The sequence below is a fragment of the Macrotis lagotis genome, chromosome 6 (assembly GCF_037893015.1).
Source record: "Macrotis lagotis isolate mMagLag1 chromosome 6, bilby.v1.9.chrom.fasta, whole genome shotgun sequence".
NCBI lineage: Eukaryota > Metazoa > Chordata > Mammalia > Peramelemorphia > Peramelidae > Macrotis > Macrotis lagotis.
The window spans coordinates 49,451,598-49,471,625 of record NC_133663.1 but is presented as its reverse complement, the minus strand read 5'-3'; positions in this window follow the sequence as shown (position 1 = coordinate 49,471,625).

Here is a 20,028-nt window from a genome sequence, read left to right as displayed (position 1 = left end):
CAATATGAGTTAGCAGTGTGATACCAAGAAAGGCAAAGTGGAATGCAATAAGAGTGAGGGATAGCTTCTAGGAATAGGAAGGTAATTGGCTCAGTGCGTTCTACCATTGATAGATCTCATGTGGAGTGCAGTGCCCAGATTTAGGAGTTTGGGTGCCACAGCCTGATAAGTTAAAGGATGCCAGAATAGTTCGAAGCCATGAGTTTATGTTACATGAAGTTCAGTTGAAAGAAGTGGAGATGTTTATCCTGGAGAAAAGACTCAGAAGGGACATAGTATTTGAGGGCATCTATCATGTGGAAAATGAATTAGACTTGTCCTATTCTCCCCACTTCACTTAGAAGTAATGGAGTGGGGAGAATTGCAAAGAGACAATTTAGACTTGAAGCCAGGAAAATACCTCTATACATTTAGAGCTATCCAAAGGAGAAATGTTCTGCCCTTCTAGAAGATTCAAATGGATCTATAATATCATTGATTTAGGGGTTCCCTCTGATTACAGAGCTCACAACCTATCCATGCCTGCCCTTCTTGAATCTTGAATCTTGGGTATGTTCTCAATCAAGTTTAGGGTAGGAGGGTAATCTCGAGCCGTTTTAGACCTTCTCAAGGTATGCAACCCCAAGTTCAACGTGTCACTTCCTGTCATGCCAGGACTATGGCCAAGGTTAGGTAAAGGGGTCAAGGAGAGACAGCATACAAACAACAGGGGTCAGTTTACATCTCAGGAGCAAACCAGCCTTCCACAATCAACAATTACAAAATTTGTTTCCTCCACATTCATTATTCTCTGCATGAAATCCACATGGTTATGTTCATGATATGAGAGTCAGAGTGAAAAATAGACAGAGACAGACCTTTCTCCACTCCCAATGGAGCTATCCCTCTGGTTGCCCACCTCTCATCTCTTGCTCTTATCACATGATCTACCCTACCTTCTTCTCCTGACATACAATTCCTTGATAATATACTTTCTTTTTATACCTTTGCAGAATTTCTCTAGTTGTATGTTGAAGGCTGCTTTTTCATCCACCATGCTTTTGACTTTTCCTTTTTTGTGTGATACTCATTTTTGCTTCTTCAGAAGTAGTCCTGATCCAAACTGTATTTTTCTAATCATTTTAGTATTAATACTAAAATGAATGTGTTGTGATGGGGAGGGTGATCATTTTGCAGTAACTATCTGAATAAATTTATATTGCATTTCAGTCTACTGTGTTTTTGTTTAATATACGTATATGAAGATGTCAGTAACTAGTCTCACTGATGTGAGTACTCTGGTGTGTATCAGAAGTGACTGAATCCCAGTCCATTTTATCAGGGAAGAACTAGATTAAAATGTAATTTTAAATTTTAAATGGAATATGTAACAAAGTAAATAAAAATATGATACAGTATCAATAATGCCATTTTCTTTATTTTTTCCTCTTTGCAAGGCAATGGGGTTAAGTGATTTCCAAATATCTACTAATTAGCTTTTTCAAAGGGATATTTACATCAAAGATAAAGGAAGAACCAAAGCACAGACAGGTCCTCCAAAATTTCAGGAATCTACTCTTAGTTCAATTCCTGAATAATATTGGTCTCATCAAATTAGCATACAGTTCTGGCAAAATGGTCAGATGACTTCTCATCTCAGCTAGAGCTGGTGTTAATCTTGAAAGATTACTCCTTGCTCCTTAAGGCACAAATAATGAATAGCTACAAATGCTCTTTTTTTCCTACCTGGGGGGGAGGCTCTAATCCTTTCATCTAAAAGAGAAAGAATAAGCTTAGAGGCCAATGGATGGAAACCCTTTCCTCAGAGTTACATGACCTTGGATGGAGAAAGCACCAGAGCAACGCTTCCACTCTTGGATCACTGTGAGTAGAGGAGTCTATCCATGATCTAGACTAAAATGGACTCATTTTTTTCCATTGTCTTTTCATTCAAACAAACACAGGGTTAGTCAACTGAACCCATTTACAGGATGTCTTAGTCTCTCTCTCTAGAGTATTTTCATTACACTATATCATAACTCTGCCAGAAACAGACTCTCTACATGGGAAAATCCCATCTGAGGTATTCTTACAAATGCATCAGAACCCTATTATTGATGTGTGTGCACAAAAATCTTTAGGTGATTATTTCATTGATACAGGAAAGTCCTAGGTGAGAAAACTCCTTTTGCCAATGAAGGTTGGGCACATTTTCTGCAATTTATAATCTTATAGAACTGGGTATGGAACTTAGAAATTAAATTACCCACACACATATAATACATCCATGCATGCATGCATTGATATTCCTATATTAAAAACCATGTATTTGGGTATGAACATCTACATGCATGTATACAAATGTAGGCATATACATTTTGCATGAATATATGCACATGTGATTAAATATAGACATAGATCAGATGATAGAGATAGAGGTAGACAGACAGATAGAAATTGAGAGAGAGACGGAGAGAGAGAGACAGAGAGAGATTACATACTGGTCCAGATCTGTAATTTCATTATCATTGGGAACTTCTGGTAAGGAACCTTCCTCTACAAATGCATCCCCTCAATTGTTCTCATAATTTCTTGTGTGAGAGAGTTGCCTGGAACATGGATAGGCTAAGTAATTTGCCTAGGGTCATAGAGACCCTGTTTGTCAAAGACAGAAATTGAATTCTAATTTTTTGGATCCCTTTCTATGAAACCCTTCCTCCATACATGCATTTATACCGGAAAGTCAAGTAGTATTAAAAACTATGTTAGTGGATGGAAATATAAAAAGAAAGACAATCCTTGTCTTCTTGAGCTTAATTGGGGTGGGGGGGGAATAATTCTCTCTCTCCCTGTCTCTGTCTCTCTCTATTTTTCTCTCTCTGACTCTCTCTCATACCCATGTAGATTTGATGCAGAGAATAATGAATGTGGCAGAAACAAATTCTGTAATTTTTCAGTGCTGTTAAAATCTTGTTAATTGTGGAAGGTTGTTTGATCCTGAGATTTAAACTGACCTCTGGTGTTTCTATCCTGTCTCCTATTTTCCCTTTCCCCTAATCTTGGCCATGGATGATAAAATGACAAAATGACATGTTGAACTTGGGGACTGCACAACTTGGGAAAGAAAGGACCAGTATGTAGCTTGCTATTAGAAGATACCTGGCCCAAGTTACAAGACCACTCCCCAAGCACCACCCCTCGTGCAACCTAGGGTTCACAGAGACCCTGTTTGTCAAAGACAGAAATACCACAGATGGGTATCTAACAGGAAGCACCACTACTTCTTGTCTCTTCTTCTTTGAATCTAACTTCCATCCCCAGGATGGGTTTTTCTCAGGCTCTTTCTTAGGCCATATGGAGCACCATGGGTTTCCCATGCCATGTGTCCAGACTCTCTCTCTCTCTCTCTCTCTCTCTCTCTCTCTCTCTCTCTCTCTCTCTCTCTCTCTCTAACTTGACCTGGCCAGAACTCTGTCTCAGTCTTGGTCTCTACTAAGCAACCACTCCTAGTCTTTTGTTAGTCACCCTATCTTAAAGTGCTTGTTGCCCCCTTTAGGAGGAAAAGTTTTTAACCTGTTTAATTTGCTATATTTTATAATAAAATCCCAAGCAGTTTTAAACTCCCAAAGGGAGCGTGCAAATTCTTTTGCTCTTCATGGCCTCAGATCTGCATCTCAGCAGCAACAGATTCAGGAGTACTCCATCTCTATAGCTCTGCATATTTAGATACTCCCTTTCTGAGATACAAGTGAGAGAGCATTGGATCTGGATTTAAGAGAGATATTTCACTGTGAAATCACTGGCAATTCCAATACTTTTGTAAATCTCAATTGCCTCATCTATAATATAACCCCTATAATATAGGGCTAATAATAATGTATGCTATATCTACTTCCATATAGTGATAATGGACTTGGATTATATATGTAAAACACTAGACCTAAGCCAAGTGTCACCTAATAATATATCAACTCTTTAACAAAGAAAACTATGTGTGTATGATTTAATGGAGCATTAATTTATGAAAAGCACTCTGTTGTCAAATGCCTAACAGTCTCCAAGGGTTTTCAGATCTGACCATCCAGGGGATTTGAAGTTTGTAATTTTACTCAGGGAGTGGGACCTCCCTAGCTTGAGTCCCCCTGGTAGTACCCTAATTCATTAATGAGGCTGACTTCTTTGTGTCTACGTTAAAACTGATTTATCACAGGAGACAACTGCATGGAAGAACAGAGCCAAGCAAGACCAGTTATTCTTTCTGGGGTACCTTTGAGGTATTCCACATTGGGAGGAGGCTGGACTAGCCCACTTATACAGACCAAACCCATTTTTCTGCCTGGGGCTCCTTTGAAGCAGCTGAATTTATAACAAGACCACAGCAGTTGTGATAAGAAGGGAAGTGAGCCCATAGAGATAGCTCAGTGACTTGACTTCTGAAAACCTTTCAATCAGACCTGCTGGAATAATATTATAAATTCTCAGGAGCATAGGTTTTAGAGCAGTGCGGGACCTTACAATGCCTTAATTTTACAGATGAAGGAATGGAAGTTCAGAAATCTGACATTTACATAATGCTTTAGATTTGCAAAAAAAAGTTTTACATATATTATCTCACAACAAACTCGAGGTAGGCTGTATTATTTTCCTCATTTTATAGCTGAGGAAAATGAGGTTCAGTGAGCTTAAGTGACTTGCCTAGCATCTCAGAGCTAAGTGGATGAGGCAAGCCAATGATCTATCCACTCTGCACCCGCTGATTTGTCCAAGGCTTCACACGATGGAGTCATGAGTTTGTTTCAGCTGGTATTTGAACCTCCGTATAAATGCAGAGTTGTTTTCACGGAACCGCTCTTCCTGCCTCCAATTCCTTAGCATTTAGATAAAAAAGAAATGAGTGGCTGATCAAATTTGGCATACGTACAACAATCTAAATCATAGGCAAGATTTTAAAAAGAGATGTGTGTATTCCAATTTGAGCATCCAATATGATAAAAATCTTATGTGAAAAAGGACAGAATCAAGAGAAAATCTCTAATCCTATTGCCTGAGGTTCCTTTGTTTCCCTCCTTTGTTAAAATTAAAAATCATTTTATGACTCAAAGAGCACCTTTCTTAGATATTTCCCCATTAAGGGTATAAAACTTTGTTGAAAAAAAAAAGGAAGCAAAAATCAATTTAGAGGACCACCGATATGCATTAATTGCTCACCAAAGTCCTGAAATGATCTTTTGTTTCTTTATTTACCTCTATTATAAAATGTCTTAGCAGACTTAGCCATTAACATTTTCTGCTTTCTCAAGGAAAAGATAATTTACCCGCTTAAAGATATTAGACTCCTGTGTATTGTTTTTCTCCATTTGGTATCTTTGATTCCCCTTCTGAACACTCGAGTGCTCGCAATCAGCTCACAATGAGACTCTCTAATAGGGACTGAACTCCAACATCCCGCCATAATGCTCTGCCTCCACCAGATAGAACACCAGACAGCCCCAGCAATGTGGAACAAGTTCACTGTGCAGACTTGTCTCTCTCCACGCCTACATCTGTTTTTCTTTTCCCTCTGGTACATCTGCTGTGAAGCGTAACCCCTGCTGAGCACAATGGAGTCCCAAACTTGGGTCTTTTTCTATAATTCTCAGCCCCAATTCAAATTCTGGTGGTTGAATTCAAATTCTCAGGCACCAACAGCTGGTGGATCAATACCGAGGTACAATAGGAAACCTGGTCCTTCTTTCTTCATTAAGTGTATTCTTTCCTCTGCCACAAATAGTTAAGTGAGGATAGTGACTTCTCCTGACAGCAAAATGTACTTCGATTTGCTAAGTATGGGTGGGTTACTTTTTTGAAAACAAACTCTTTTATGTCCAAAAGATTGGCTGGGTCAATGATTATCTTTTAAGAAAGGTGACACCTTGTATCTTTGTTGCTGTTTAATAACAACTCCTCCTTTTCAAGGTGATAGATGTCGTATATTTGTTTTTAAATGAAGCAAAAATAACTTGGTCTTGAGGGCTTTTCAAAGTGATAGATGTCATATAATTGTTTTTAAATGAAATTAAAATAAATTAGTCTTGAGGGTTTTAAGAAAAATGTGACCTACTTGAGATCTTTAAAATACTAAGAATTTCTTAAATGTAAAGATAAATCTTGAGATATAACCAGAGTGGCATGTAATTATATATTTTTCTCTTATAAACAAGGGGATGAGACTATAGTGCAGCAAATTTCTTTGAGAGCCCTTTACAAATGTATTCCCATCCATTGAGAAAAATCAATGTGTGGCTATAGTATGTGTTTAAGTAACAGATGCATAAAATAATCCTATTTTGAAACATAAATCAAATTGCAAGACCAAAGGATAGTCTGGAAATGCCTTCTTCTTTCTTGACAATTTGAATCTGACCTCAGACACTTGACTCTACCTAGCTATATGACCCTGGGCAAGTCATTTAACCCTGACTGCCTCATGTCCAGGGCCATCTCTCCAGTTGGCCTAATTCATATCTGATCACTGGACCCAAATGGCTCTGGAGGAGAAAGTGAGGTTGGTGACTTAACACAGCATCCCTCACTCAAATCTAATTCATGTGCTTGTCATGATGTCATGGTCTTTTTTGAAAATGAAGGATAAACAGTTTTTTTCTGGTGCTATCCTGACCAAATTCAAATATAGGCTTTCAGCCTCCTACCAACAGATTGAATAGTTACCATACTGGAAGGTTACTGAGGACAGGGACCATCCTTTGTACTTTCAAATTCCCAGTTCTATGATTTGCACATCATACACGGTCTGTAAATGTTTGATAGAATTTGTGAATAATATTTTTTGAAAACATATCTAGCTACTGTATAATTAAAATTATTTTAAAATAAGATCAAATTTTCTTCTGTGATTTGTGAAAATAAGCTCTTTGAGGACAGGAATCTTAATTTTTAAAAAAAATCTCCTCTGTCTTGGCACCGGGTATTGAAATTAATGGATGCTTTTTGATTTCATCTTCTACCCTGCAGTGATAAAAACATATGCCTATATAGTCAGGAATTTATTTCAAGAACATTTTGTGATCTTCTGAGCTCTACTTTAACTTCATATTCCTTCTAGGCAGAGAATTGTATTCTGACAAATCTGTCATTGAATAGACCCATGGGTTTTCGGTTAGTTTAGTTTTCATAAAGTATTGGCATGGGGAGGGGGGATGAGTAAAAAGAAGGGAGTAGTTTTGCACAAACCCTACTTCAGATTTTTTTTCCGATATATCTTTTTCTCCAAATTAATGCTCAAATATAAAAGGGATGGTGTTTGTACCACAACAAAACTGAGTTCAAAGTTGGTTGACAGCGGGCAGGATTGAAGCTGAACCTTTATTCTAATTCTGTTCTTTCATTTGAAGTCCAAAGTGTTCTTATTCCATAGATGTATTCAAGTCTTCATTTAAAAAAAACACTATTTTTTAAAAAGAGGATTGCATGGTATATAAATAAAGCTTGATTTTCTTAACTATATAGTATATTTATGAAGAGATGAGAGAACCAATTTAGAAACACATTTAAAGGTTCTCTTTGCCCTCTGTGGGAGGCTCTTTTATTTTATTAAACACAGTTATTGCAACTTACTATATGTATTGTGAAACTTTCTGCCCTCAGAATACTCACAGTCTGATTGAGGAGACAACATATAAGCAAGGATGTACAAACAAGAGAGAAAGATAGATAGATAAATAGATACATAGATGATAGATTGATAGATGATAGATGATAAATAGAGATGATGGATACAACTATACATAGATGATAGATGATAGATATGATCGATAGAAATATACATAGATGATAGACTGATAAATAATAGATGATAAAGATGATAGATATAGAGAGATAGATAAATAGATGACAGATGCATAGACAGATATATACATACACCAATAGAGAGATGAATAGATAGATGATGATTGATAAATAAAAGATAGATGATAGATTAAATGATAGATATGATAGGATGTAGAGATAGTTGTATGTATGCATGTGTATATATATATGTATTTATTATATTCAGGAAAATGTATATTCTATACATACTTATATACCTAGAAATGTAGCTGTTCCATCTGACTGAGGATTATAATAGGTACATAGCTAAGTAAATATAAAGTACAAAGTCCTTTTCAAAGGAAGAATATAATAATATTTGAGGAGCTTGAAAAGTCTTCATGTTGAAAGTGGTACATGAGATATATTCTGAAGGAAGATAAGCTCTCCATAAAGTCAAAATGTGAAGAAGTAGCATATTCCAGGCAAGAGGTTCTGTCTGTACAAAGACATGTGGGTGGGAGGTTAAATTGACTCTATTAGTGACAATGTTTCCTGTTTCCTCATTAACACCCATATCCTGAGTTTTTCAAAGACTTTCACTATAGATTGAAGGGACTGTCATCACTCCCCAAATGGGAAGTAGACTGAAATGATCGTCTCTAATCTCCTTTTAATTTCTTTAAAAGAGAAACTTTACAGCCTTTAGCCCATTCAGATGTAAGCAGACTGGCTGGCAGTCCTGCTTATGCCTATCTATGGCTACTGTGACTATTGTGAAATGGTCTAGTGCCCACACACAATCCCAGGAGCACAGTCTCCAATGACTGATGAAATGATGCCCAAATGCCACCCTCTCTAGTGAGGAGGAGGCTGAGGTCTGAAGCCCAGGGACACATGTGAGAATGTATTAATGAACCCAGGGGTCCCCTCTCATATACCTGAGCTCTCTCTAGGCAGCTCAGCCTAACAATGCATTTTACTTGCCTTTCATTATTTTTTTTTTTTAGTCAGGCACTGGCACGCTATCAAAAAATTCTGGCAAGACCTTTAAAAGCTATGCAAAACAGTGCTGCTGGGCAAATGAGCCACCAGTTCTTTCAGATAGGAGAGTGGAGCTTTAAATCAGGGAAGATTTCCCTTCCACAGCCCCCTCCCCTTGATTTTTGACCAAAATATTTATGAAAGGCGAAGGAGATATGATTGCATCATCTATGTACGTTTCACTGACTGCTTCTAAATTCTATTTGTGGATGCTCAAATTGGCAAGAGATGCATACTGTATTTCCAGATAATATAGTAGTAAAACCCAGATTCAAGGGTTGTTAATCTCAAACATATTATGGGATTGCAGAGCAACTAAGGTACTGAGTGTCTCCATTTTAATTACTAGGGTTGGCAGAGGAATCCAATTATGTCTCTGTGTCCCCAACATAACCCTCTCTGTCTTTGTTTGTTATCTTCCTAGGCTGAGTATGTATTGATCACCTTTTTTGTTATTGGTATTATTATTTTCTAGTTTCTTCTGTAATAGCTTGAAGGATATTTGAGAGGATAATTCATGCTTAAATACTTCCTCATCATACACTTGAGAGCCTGGGAATTTCAGGGTCATGGCTATATTGTTTTAGTCTCTCTTCCTGCACAGGTGATGAGCATCTTCTGAACCTAATAAGCAAGGCTCAATACTGGTGATGATGGGCATAGAGAGTTCAGTTTGACCTGTCCTGATGTGATAATGTTTAGTAAATGTAAATGTCATTTTCCAGAGCATTCTATAATTATAGTAAATACCAGAAGAATCCTATGCAGGGTGACAACAGGATCAGACTTTCTGAAACCGAATTCAATCCAATTTCCTTCAACAAGCAACTGAAAATACAAGATCAAAAGGCAACACTTCTATGGAAGGAAAAATGTATACAGATTAATGAAAGCAAAATATTTAAGAAGTTATTTGTCAGGCAATAGTGGGGTTCATAAGAACCGTGACTCCAAGGTTATGTTTTGAAGGAGATGGGGGTGACATAAAGGTGAGGGAAAGAAGGGCAACATACCAGTCACAAGAGACAGCCTAGCCAAAGTGATCAAAACAGGATATGGAATGTTACATACAAGGTAGTTTGTCTGGAATATTTCTGGGAATCTAGGAGGGAGTCATATTCTGCTCTCATCATATACTTCTGAACTCAGTATTTAACCTGCTTTTAGCTGTTTGTTCATGAAAATTATGCTAATTTGGCATTGTGAAGACGTGTCCAGAGTTATTTATCCACTTGTTGTTACTAATAGATACCGACACAGTTGTGACGTTAGTATATAAAAGCATGGGATCTGGGACCTTTTAAATCTTGGCTCTACTATCTACTAGAAGTGGGTGAATCATTTTACTTTTCTGGAACTCAGTTTCCCTATTTGTAAAACAGAAGAATTATTATTTATATTGTCTACTTTATGGGGTAGTTGTATCAAATGAGATTATGTAAAACAGTTTGAGACTATTAAGCTCTGCATAATTAAAAGATATACTACATTTTTCATTCATGCCTTCTCAAGAACAGCCTTAGAAAGCTGACTGATGATCTCAAAATCAGAAGAATTTGGGTTCCAGTCCTGCATCTGTGATACAAAATGGCTGTGTAACCCTGAGTAAGTCATTTAACTCTTCAGTGTTCCAGCAACTCTCTAAAGATAGAGGCTTTGTCCCATTTTATAACTGCACTAAGACTTTTGAGACACCCAGTTGGTGATGGCTACCCAAGGATAGCTGCTTTAAATGCTGATGATAATTTTAGCATAATTACAATTCTGAATAGAATATGAAGGGAAAACAAAAGTTATGTTTTATTGTATGATTTTGAAGATGTTGATCTTTAAAAATCTTACTCGTGGAAAAGGTGATGACTTTCAGGGGCAACAAATTCAGTGGATCTGAAATCTCATTAAGAGTTGGCCCTCTGGGGGCACAGGGAATAGGACACTGGCCCTGGAGTCAGGAGGATCTGAATTCAAATCTGACCTCAGACAATAATTGCCTAACTGTGTGATCTTGGGGAAATCACTTAACCCCATTGCCTTGAAAAAAACTAAAAAAAAAATGAGAAAGAGCTGGTCCTCTATCTAATAGTTATTCCATTGGGAGGCAGTGTCATGATTTACCTTGAGTAGTGGTCTTTGATTTAGAATAGAGCTATGTTCAAATCCTGCTCATAGTATAGATTAGCTGTATAATTGTGGAAAAGTCACTTAAACCCTTTAATGTCTCAGTTTTATTAATTGCAAAATGAAGATACTAATTCCTGTAGAAGGATTGTTGGGATGCTTAAATGAGACCATGGAGGGAAAAAGATCTTTGAAATCTTAAGCGCTATCCAAATATTTAGTGCCATCAGATTGCTCCCCAGCCCTCACATAGACCCTTGCACACATCCTGAATCATCATCTATACTTTGCTGCAATTCTTCCTCAAATCTTCTTCTGAAATCCACTAAGAGGCCTTCCTTTGCATCTTTCAATATGACAAGAGCACCAGTGCAGCCCATGGGCTTTCCCACCTGAGATCCCTCATTCTCACCACTGCCCAGAACTCACCTGTGTCCTTTTCCAGTCACTTATGTCCTTAATGATACATGGTTTCTTGCCTTGCCTACAACTGATAATTGATGATCTGCTTCAATCAGTTTACATCACCATACACAACCTAACCATCCTTTTGATAGCCTATAATATTTAATCTTTAGAGATTGCTATATTACAGACTTCAAAGTTTCATTAAAATGATGGCCTAAATAGCTAAGATCACTGGCCAGAAAGGGTCCAAGAGGCCTGAAATAAGAAGAAAAATTACTCCATTTATGATTATGCTTGTTATACCTGCTGAATATATGTACCTGGCCAGGAGTGGAGGGGATGAGTGGAGACATAATTAAAGATGCAACAGGATCCAGATTTCAACCTATGTCATTCAACCCATTCATTTTACGGGTTTGCTCAAAGTTTTTCTGTCTTTTTGTCACTGACTCTGTCTCCATCTCCACCTCAATTTCTCTCTTTCTGTCTCCTATCTGTCTCACTCACACACATCCTGTCTCTGTCTCTATCTCTCTCTCTGTCTCTGTCTCTCTCTGCTTCTTTCTCTCTCTGAGCTTTTCCTTCCATACACTATGATTCATTGTGAAAATCCCTGGGATGAATACTAACTTAGCTGCTGTTACAGTCTCCTAGGTCTAGTTTCTTAAGGGATCTTAGAAAAGTTTTTTAGCCCATTGTATAGATGAGAAACTGATGATGACAAATATATAATGACTTGCCCCTGTCCCACTGTGTCAGATTGGGATCCGAACTCATGTCCTAAGAGTCCACCTTCAGGATCCTTTCTATTGCACCATGCTGCCTCTGAAGTCGATAAGCAGGTGCTTACCTATTGCCTGCTGTGTGGTAAAGCATTTCCCTAGGTTCCCTGGGGTCTAAAAAGAAGTACAAAATGTAGTCTTTGCTCTCAAAGTAGTCACAATCTAGCTGAGGAGAAAAAATGTGCATGTAAAAATATAATGTTTAACATAAGCATTATATATAATGGATGGTAGAAACAAAAGCAAAAACTATATATATATATATATATATATATATATTCAATAGATATATGAGATAAGATGAGTAAGCCTTAAAATGGCTTCTGAAAGATGGAAAACAATAAGGTAGATAAGATAGTACAGTGAGGTTCAGAAATAGAAGCTTATGGGGCATTAAATACACGAGTCAATTAAAATGGATCAGAAGGAGAAAAGATTGGAAAGGTTGTTTAGGTTACATAGCAGAGGGTCTTAACTTTCTAACTGGGACATTGATATGTTACTGGCCTGGTGTGGGAACCACTGTGAACTTTTGATCAGGGGACAATATGATGAAAGAAATCTATTGGGGGCAGGAGAAAGATGGGATGTTGGCATAACAGATTATCAAAAAAAACCCCAGAAAAACTAAAGAGACCAAAAGCAAAGACATATTTTGTGGTTATATTTTGTGTCCAAGATTGTACCTTAATCCCTTGAGGGTTACTTTTTCTAACAGTAAGTATATGATCTTTTCTTCCTTGATGCCACATTACAGCCTAGGGACAAATCTGAAATGTCACATACCTTGGACTATGCCAACATTTCTTAAGAGTTAGTAAAAAAAATTATTGTCAATTATATCAATAAAATCTTGAGGTTTTCTACTTTTCACTAAAATATTTTTAACAGTTTGCGGTAGGAGGGAGAAAATGGATCAAATTCTTTTATGATAATTTTTACTTTCATTCTTTATCCTTGGGCCCACTTTCTGTCTTTAGAACCAAAATGCTTAATCCTCACAGCAGTGGTGATGAAGATGGATGGTGTGTTGTACCCAGCATGTGGAATAATATCACCAAAGTAACATCTGTCTGGCAAAATGGTAACCATGGAAGAAATCCCCTGCATATCCCATGCCATAGGAAACATCACCACATTGATGACCTTAGGCACAATGGAATACTGGTCACATACCCACAAGAAAAACATTGCAAATAGGGAAACTTGTTTATTTGCCCAGACATTGAAAGTGGAGTGTGAAATGACATAGTGAAGATTGGGTAGTTAAAACCGATGACAGATTTTGCTACCCCCAAGTAAAAATGTCCCTTGTGCAAGAAACTTGAATATTGTGGGTGCAATAGATAACTTCTGAAATGTTTCCTATCTGCCAAAATGCTGTTTAGCTTAATTTACAACAGATGGAAACAGTAAGGGGAAAAATTGAACAAGAAAGGGAAGATACAATGTCAAACTGTGCTTACGGTTGGGAAGAAAAATTGGCAGATAAAAAATAAAAGATCTAAGCTAAATGCAATCCAGGTAATAAAATTTAAGATGACTTAACGAAGTCTTACAGTGATCATATCATTATGTGCAATTATCATATTTCTTGATTTCATAATTATCTATTTCTTTGAATGAAATAGAATATTTCCCCTGTGAGTTAGTCATTCTTTTATTTAAGACTAATATTGCAGAATTTTTTAAAAGAATCCCTTGTCCTTGAGTACCATTTTTAACTACCATGTTATTTCATTAGTTCTGATCATTTTAATCTCAAATTCTTTAAATTGAAGAATAATATTCAATTGTATTTCTATTTGGATTACTTCCAGAACTACTGCCTTGAGAATAGTGCATGGAAAACAAAATTGGCAAGGGATATGTTTTGTGTGGTCTTGTCCCCACCATGGCTACTTCAGTTGTTTTCTGTTAATTATAAATATGGAGGAATGGCTAGAAAAGGAATCTATTTGTGTTCAGACTGATTGTAATATATACTGGAAATTTTAGCATTTTTGGTAGATGTATCCTGATGCATTAGCCATTGGAAAAAGGGATCTCTTAACTTATGATCAGTAATGGATGATAATAGAGATCTGAAAAGGAAAGGAGAGAGAAACACAAAGAAACAGAAATAGAGAGAGAGAGACTGAGAAAAACAGAGGTAAAGAGGAACAAAGTGAGGAGACAGAGACTGAAACAAACAGACAATCATATCTCAACCTCTATCCTTATGCTCTTTTAGTCTCTCCTCATTGTCAGACATATGGACACAGATTTGCTGAGGGCGTATGAATATGTTTACTTCCTGTCTCCTCCTTTTTAATTGTTCTCCTGTTGTGAACCATGAAGAGTCCAGGTTGTTGAAAAGAAAATGGTAAAATAAGGTTTATCACATAGTCATAATGAAAAAGTGAAGAATAGGGGATGGAACTATCTCAGGTTGTATGGAAGTCTCTTGTAGTGTGTTGCTTCTGTCCTATTTCTTTTTCAATTTTTTTAAATCTTTGTATACCAATGCTTAGCACCTAGGACATAGTAATCATTTAATTGGATGCATGGTTGACTAACCAAATGAAGACATAGTTGATATAATAATCATATTTTTAACATGAAAGGAAACTAGTTAGGAGACCTAAATTGCTGAACTGAATGTCTAAATCCAAAGTCAAAGTGACCTTAACTGGCTAAAGAATGAGCTGAATGAAACAGAATAAAATATTTTATTGGTACATGCAATGACTAATTTAAAAAAACAATTGTGTAACCACAAGATGAAGGAGAAATAACTAGATGATCACTCAAATTAAAACCCACACATGCACACAGTCATCATACAGTATTTTTGACTGAAGTCATTTTATAAGACGATAATACTAGCTGACATTCATAAAGCAAGGTATTTTTTCCTGATCCTCATGAAAAACCTATCATGAGATAGAAAATAATGTTATTATCCGGAAAACCGAGGTTCAGAAAAATTGTGATTAGCCGAGACCAAAACATCTTAAGGTTAGAGAACAGATTCCAAGTAGAGCTCTGGAGATTCTATTCCTCACTGCCTTCATGGTATAATATGGCTACAATAAATAAACGATAAATAAATTATTATATCCATAAATTCATAAATAAAGCAAATGAAGGAGATGATAGGGTGTGTTAGTACACAGATCCATCTATGAATAGTCAAAGCAACAGAAGACATTTAGTTGGGGAAAGAAAATTCCTAGCGATACTATTACCGATGGGAATGACAAACAAAAGTGTGACTCTAGAAGGCAAAAGTTATGCAATTGTGTCTAATGAAACATCCAAGAAACATAGTTTCTGGGTAATTAATAATCAATTTAGTAATTATGACCAGCAAATAATCAACACATTGAGTTCAGTAGTTCCACCCAACAGGTGGAAATCCATTCTTATTGGTTAGCAGTTCTTGAGAAAATCGATTTTATAATGAGAGGTGGGCTTATTTTAATGAAAGCCTGAGAGGGAAGTGACTCTGATCAGGTCACTCTTGGAGAAAGAGATTTGTTTCCAAGGGGACCACACCTAACTCTAGACAATCTAAAGCAATCTGGACCAAGGGATCCATTTCCCCTCAGACAACTTAAAACAATGGAACTGGATTTACTTATATTAGATTCTCTTTCCATTTAATCAGAAATAAGATTTCCCATTTGCATGGGGTTCCACCCAAGATTGAGGAGACTATTAACCCAATTTTAGCATGAGTCCTGTCCTTCAAATACTGTCTTGACCTAGCTTTAAAATGAGGGAATAGAAAGGGAAAGAAATTCTGGATCCCCAAACTATTGGTAATTGGTTATTAAAAATCATTTTCTCAGTATATTGGTTCCGTTGTTCTATTTTACCACACAATTTACTAGGTTAACTGAGATATAAATTTTAGTTCAATTCAAGTAAGCCATTTTCACAATTAGGGATATTCATTACTTGAAGAAATTTTGACACAGATGATGGTCTACCATTGGTAGCATTTAAGCAAAGAGTGGATTTTATTTAATTGAGGATTTTTTAAAGGGAATTCATGCATTGACTAAGGGACTGGATCACTGAGTCTTTAAAGTAGCCTACAAATTTAAAATCATATGATACTCTGTTGCTAATTCAACATCATAAATATAGTCATATATTCTTTAAAATTCTTCTAATTCACTTCTACCATGAACAATGTTATATACTAAAGGATATAAAAGGTTTAAATCTGACATAATAAGCCCTGCCATTATGTAAGTTATAATCTAACAGATATGTGATCTAGACACATAACCATAAAACAAAATAACACTATAAAAATAAACTATACAGACACCATATAAATAAACTATTAAATAACCTTATATAGCTACACGACTTTTTTTTTCCCAGTCATGGATTGACAGCTCTCATTAACATTCTCAGGATTTTCTTTTTGTCTCTTCCTTAAGACCCTGCCTTGTTCAATGCCTAGGCAGAGTGAAAAATGACACATGTGTGGGAATCGGGAAACAATTCTGTTAAGCTACCCTTAATTTAATTTAAACCCTGTTTAGTTACTAAGTATCAAATACCTAATTTAGATGCTGTCCTTCAATTTCAAATTTGCATTTTTTTTCTAAAAAATACATATTTTTGTCAAACAAATTAGAAGATTCTTATATTTCTTTTCTGCCTTATATCCATTTACATATGATTTTCAGTAGAAATTATATTCCCTTAAAACTTTATTTTTGTTGGTTAATGATATATATTTTACAGTTAAGAACAGGTGTAAACTCTGACATCTGGTACATCCATCAGAAGAGAATGTCCCTGAGGCGGAGAAGGGAATATCAGTACATACTCAACACAATGACATTTCAGTCAGATAACTGCCCTTATATCAGGGCAGCAAATAAGAAAAATAGAGAGCATGAGCCAAGAGCACATAACCCAAAATGAAATACATATGTAGAGCCCCGCCATCATTTACAGGGGTTAGTGGCCTGATTCCATAGAGAAACTGAAGTCCATTTTAAAATGGAAAGATTTAACATTTAACAGCTAAGCACATAAAAAGGAATTCAGAACAGAAAAACTGACATCAATTGGAATGACCTTTCTCAGAGAGATCTTTTTCAGATTTTCCTTCTAGCTGTCTCTTTTCTTCTCTGCTCTCCCTTAGACCTTTCTTTATAGAGGATCCTCTCCCACCCCCACTCTTCTCACAGATAACCCCGTCTTTTGCCCTCTTTGGTCTTCTGATTCTGAAGCTACGATGGAAAACTTCAAGAATGATATTTCCACTTTGGTTTTGAGGACTTCAAATTTTGGTTCCAGGATTCTCAGCATTAGATGAGCGAGTGCTCCTGGGAGCTCTTGGGGAGTTGGTTCAAATGTGGGCAGCCTGGGAAGAGGCACAGTGAGGTCCACCACAGGTCATAGAGATCAGAGTCCTCAAACATCTTTTTTTGTTCCTTTTCTTTAATATTGTCCCTTCTACCCAGAAGGCCAAGGGATCCCAATCCATTCCCTTGCCGAAGGTCAAACCACATTTCATTCTTACTGCAAATGTGAGGGAGGAGGAGAAGAAGAAACTGGGACTGTTTAACTTGTAAGAGTACAACAGTAGGTTTAAATAACATGATTAACAAACACAATCAATTACTAAATATAATATATATAAATATATATGGTATAATATACAGATCTACACACCCTGATATGGTATGTATTTGTGTGTAATATATATATATATATATATATATATGTGTGTGTGTGTGTGTGTGTGTGTGTGTGTATATATATATATATATACATATACATATATATGAGTGAATCATGAGCAGAAGCTATTATCCCAAAATTTAATTTAGGAATTTCCTAACTGCAAATTCTAAGCTCTGGTAGGGTATTAATAACTTTTCAATGGATATTAAGCCCAAATAACATGAGAATAAGAATCTGTATGATTAAAGACTATCATGTTGTTCCAATAGAAGCTATGACAGAGAGGTAATGCTTGTGTCAAAATATAGAAAATTAAATCTCCAGAGAAAATAAAGGGAGGGAGAAGTGGGAGGTAGAAGAAGAAAAGGTCAAATTCTAAACTATCTCCTAAACCTTGTAGATTAAGAAAGGCCTTCAAGGAGTCAGGATCACCTCCAAGGAGAAGGAAGTACTTGTCAGTCAATTTTCCCAATCCAGTGACAATCAACACTATTTGTAAGATACCAGGACAGGGCAGGATATGAAAGGAAAATGGGAGAGGTACAATAATCTGCAATTTCAGAGATAAGATATAAATTCCTTCTGAATAGATCAGGGGCAGTTATGTGGTACAATGGATAGAACACTGACCTTGGAGGCAGAAGGACCTGAATTCAAATCCAGCCTCAGACACTTAATACTTACTTAGCTGTGCACCCTTGAGCAAGCCACTTAGCCTTGTTGCCTTGCAAAAAGAAAAAAGGAAAAAAAGAAAGAAGAAAAGATCAGGAATGGATTTATGGAAGAGGTGACATTGTGACTAAAACTTTAAAAAATCATTATTTTTTTAAACACAAAGAGATTGGCAGAAGAAAGCAGGAGAATAGACATTCTAGGTGGGGAAGACAGAATAAACAAAGTCAAAGAAATGGAAAATGTAGAGGACATTTTAAGGAATAATTTCTCATGAAAATTCATAATTGCTACTTTATGGAATAAAGAAGTAGAGAATAAGATTAGAAGAACAGGAAGTTGCAAAATCATTGGAGTTAAGGAAGGAGATGTCATTTTAAAAAGTTTGGATTTTATTCAACAAGAAATGGGGGGGCAAAGCTGTTAGATGTTTTTGATAAGGGCTATACAAAGTCTAGCCTATAGCTTTGGAAAATCTTTGTCAGAATAGTCTGAGATATAAGATGCAATGCTAAATATGAAGTCAGGAAGTGTGAATGCAAGCAGATAGATATAATCCATTACTTACAAATTTTAGCACATCTGGATGATAGTAGAAAGAACATTGCCTTGGAAGATCATAGATCTGAGTCTTATCTCCTACATTTCTTGGCCAAGCCTCTAATTTTCTCTCTATTAAAATGAAGAGATGGACTCAGTATTCACTAAGATTCTTTCTGCATCTTCTATTCTGAGGATTTCCTTTACTTTTGGCTACTTAAAAGTCATTGATGTTCCTGGAGAGCATGTTTTAGTGGAGTAGAAGAGAATATTTTAGGAGTCTCCTTCAATCCAGACAAAATCAGCTGTAAAGAAAGGCAAATAAGTCACCTAAGTTGCCTTGAGAATATTGCTGTTTGATGGACACTTGCTGGATAACCATCTTGCATAGAATCACACAGCCTCCATCTGTGCAGAGAAGGAATTTTTTTCATGAGCATCACTGTACGATGTTTCAAGGATCATCTGTGAAGCAAGTTCGTTGTTTGTTCTCAAGAGAAGCTGATGTTTATATTATTTGTACATGTTGATGAATAATTTTTGATTGCATGCATCAATAAGCATTGTCTAATTTTTATTTCCATTGCAATTGTTAGCATATAAAAAACTATCTCGAATCTAAGATCTCAATTTCCCTGTTTTTAAAATAAGAAAATTAGTGTCCTCCATCTCATAGGAGAGAGACCACTAAGTGATAATAAATTTTATTTTCTTAAATAAGATAATAGAAATAAATATCAACAAGTTAGTTTAACTGACCCATTTTGTTTTAAGCTCTATTTTGTAATTGAATTATTTTGAGCAAGTTGTTTGCTTATAAGTTGCTTTTTAAAGGAAGAAAACCATTTTTGTTATTATGATTTAGTAAATAATCTCAGTTCTTAACTGATCATTATATGGGGACCCTATAATCCACTACTCAAGAAAAAAGTCATAAACAACTAGTTTTTTTAATCTTATTCATTTTATCATTTGTTTA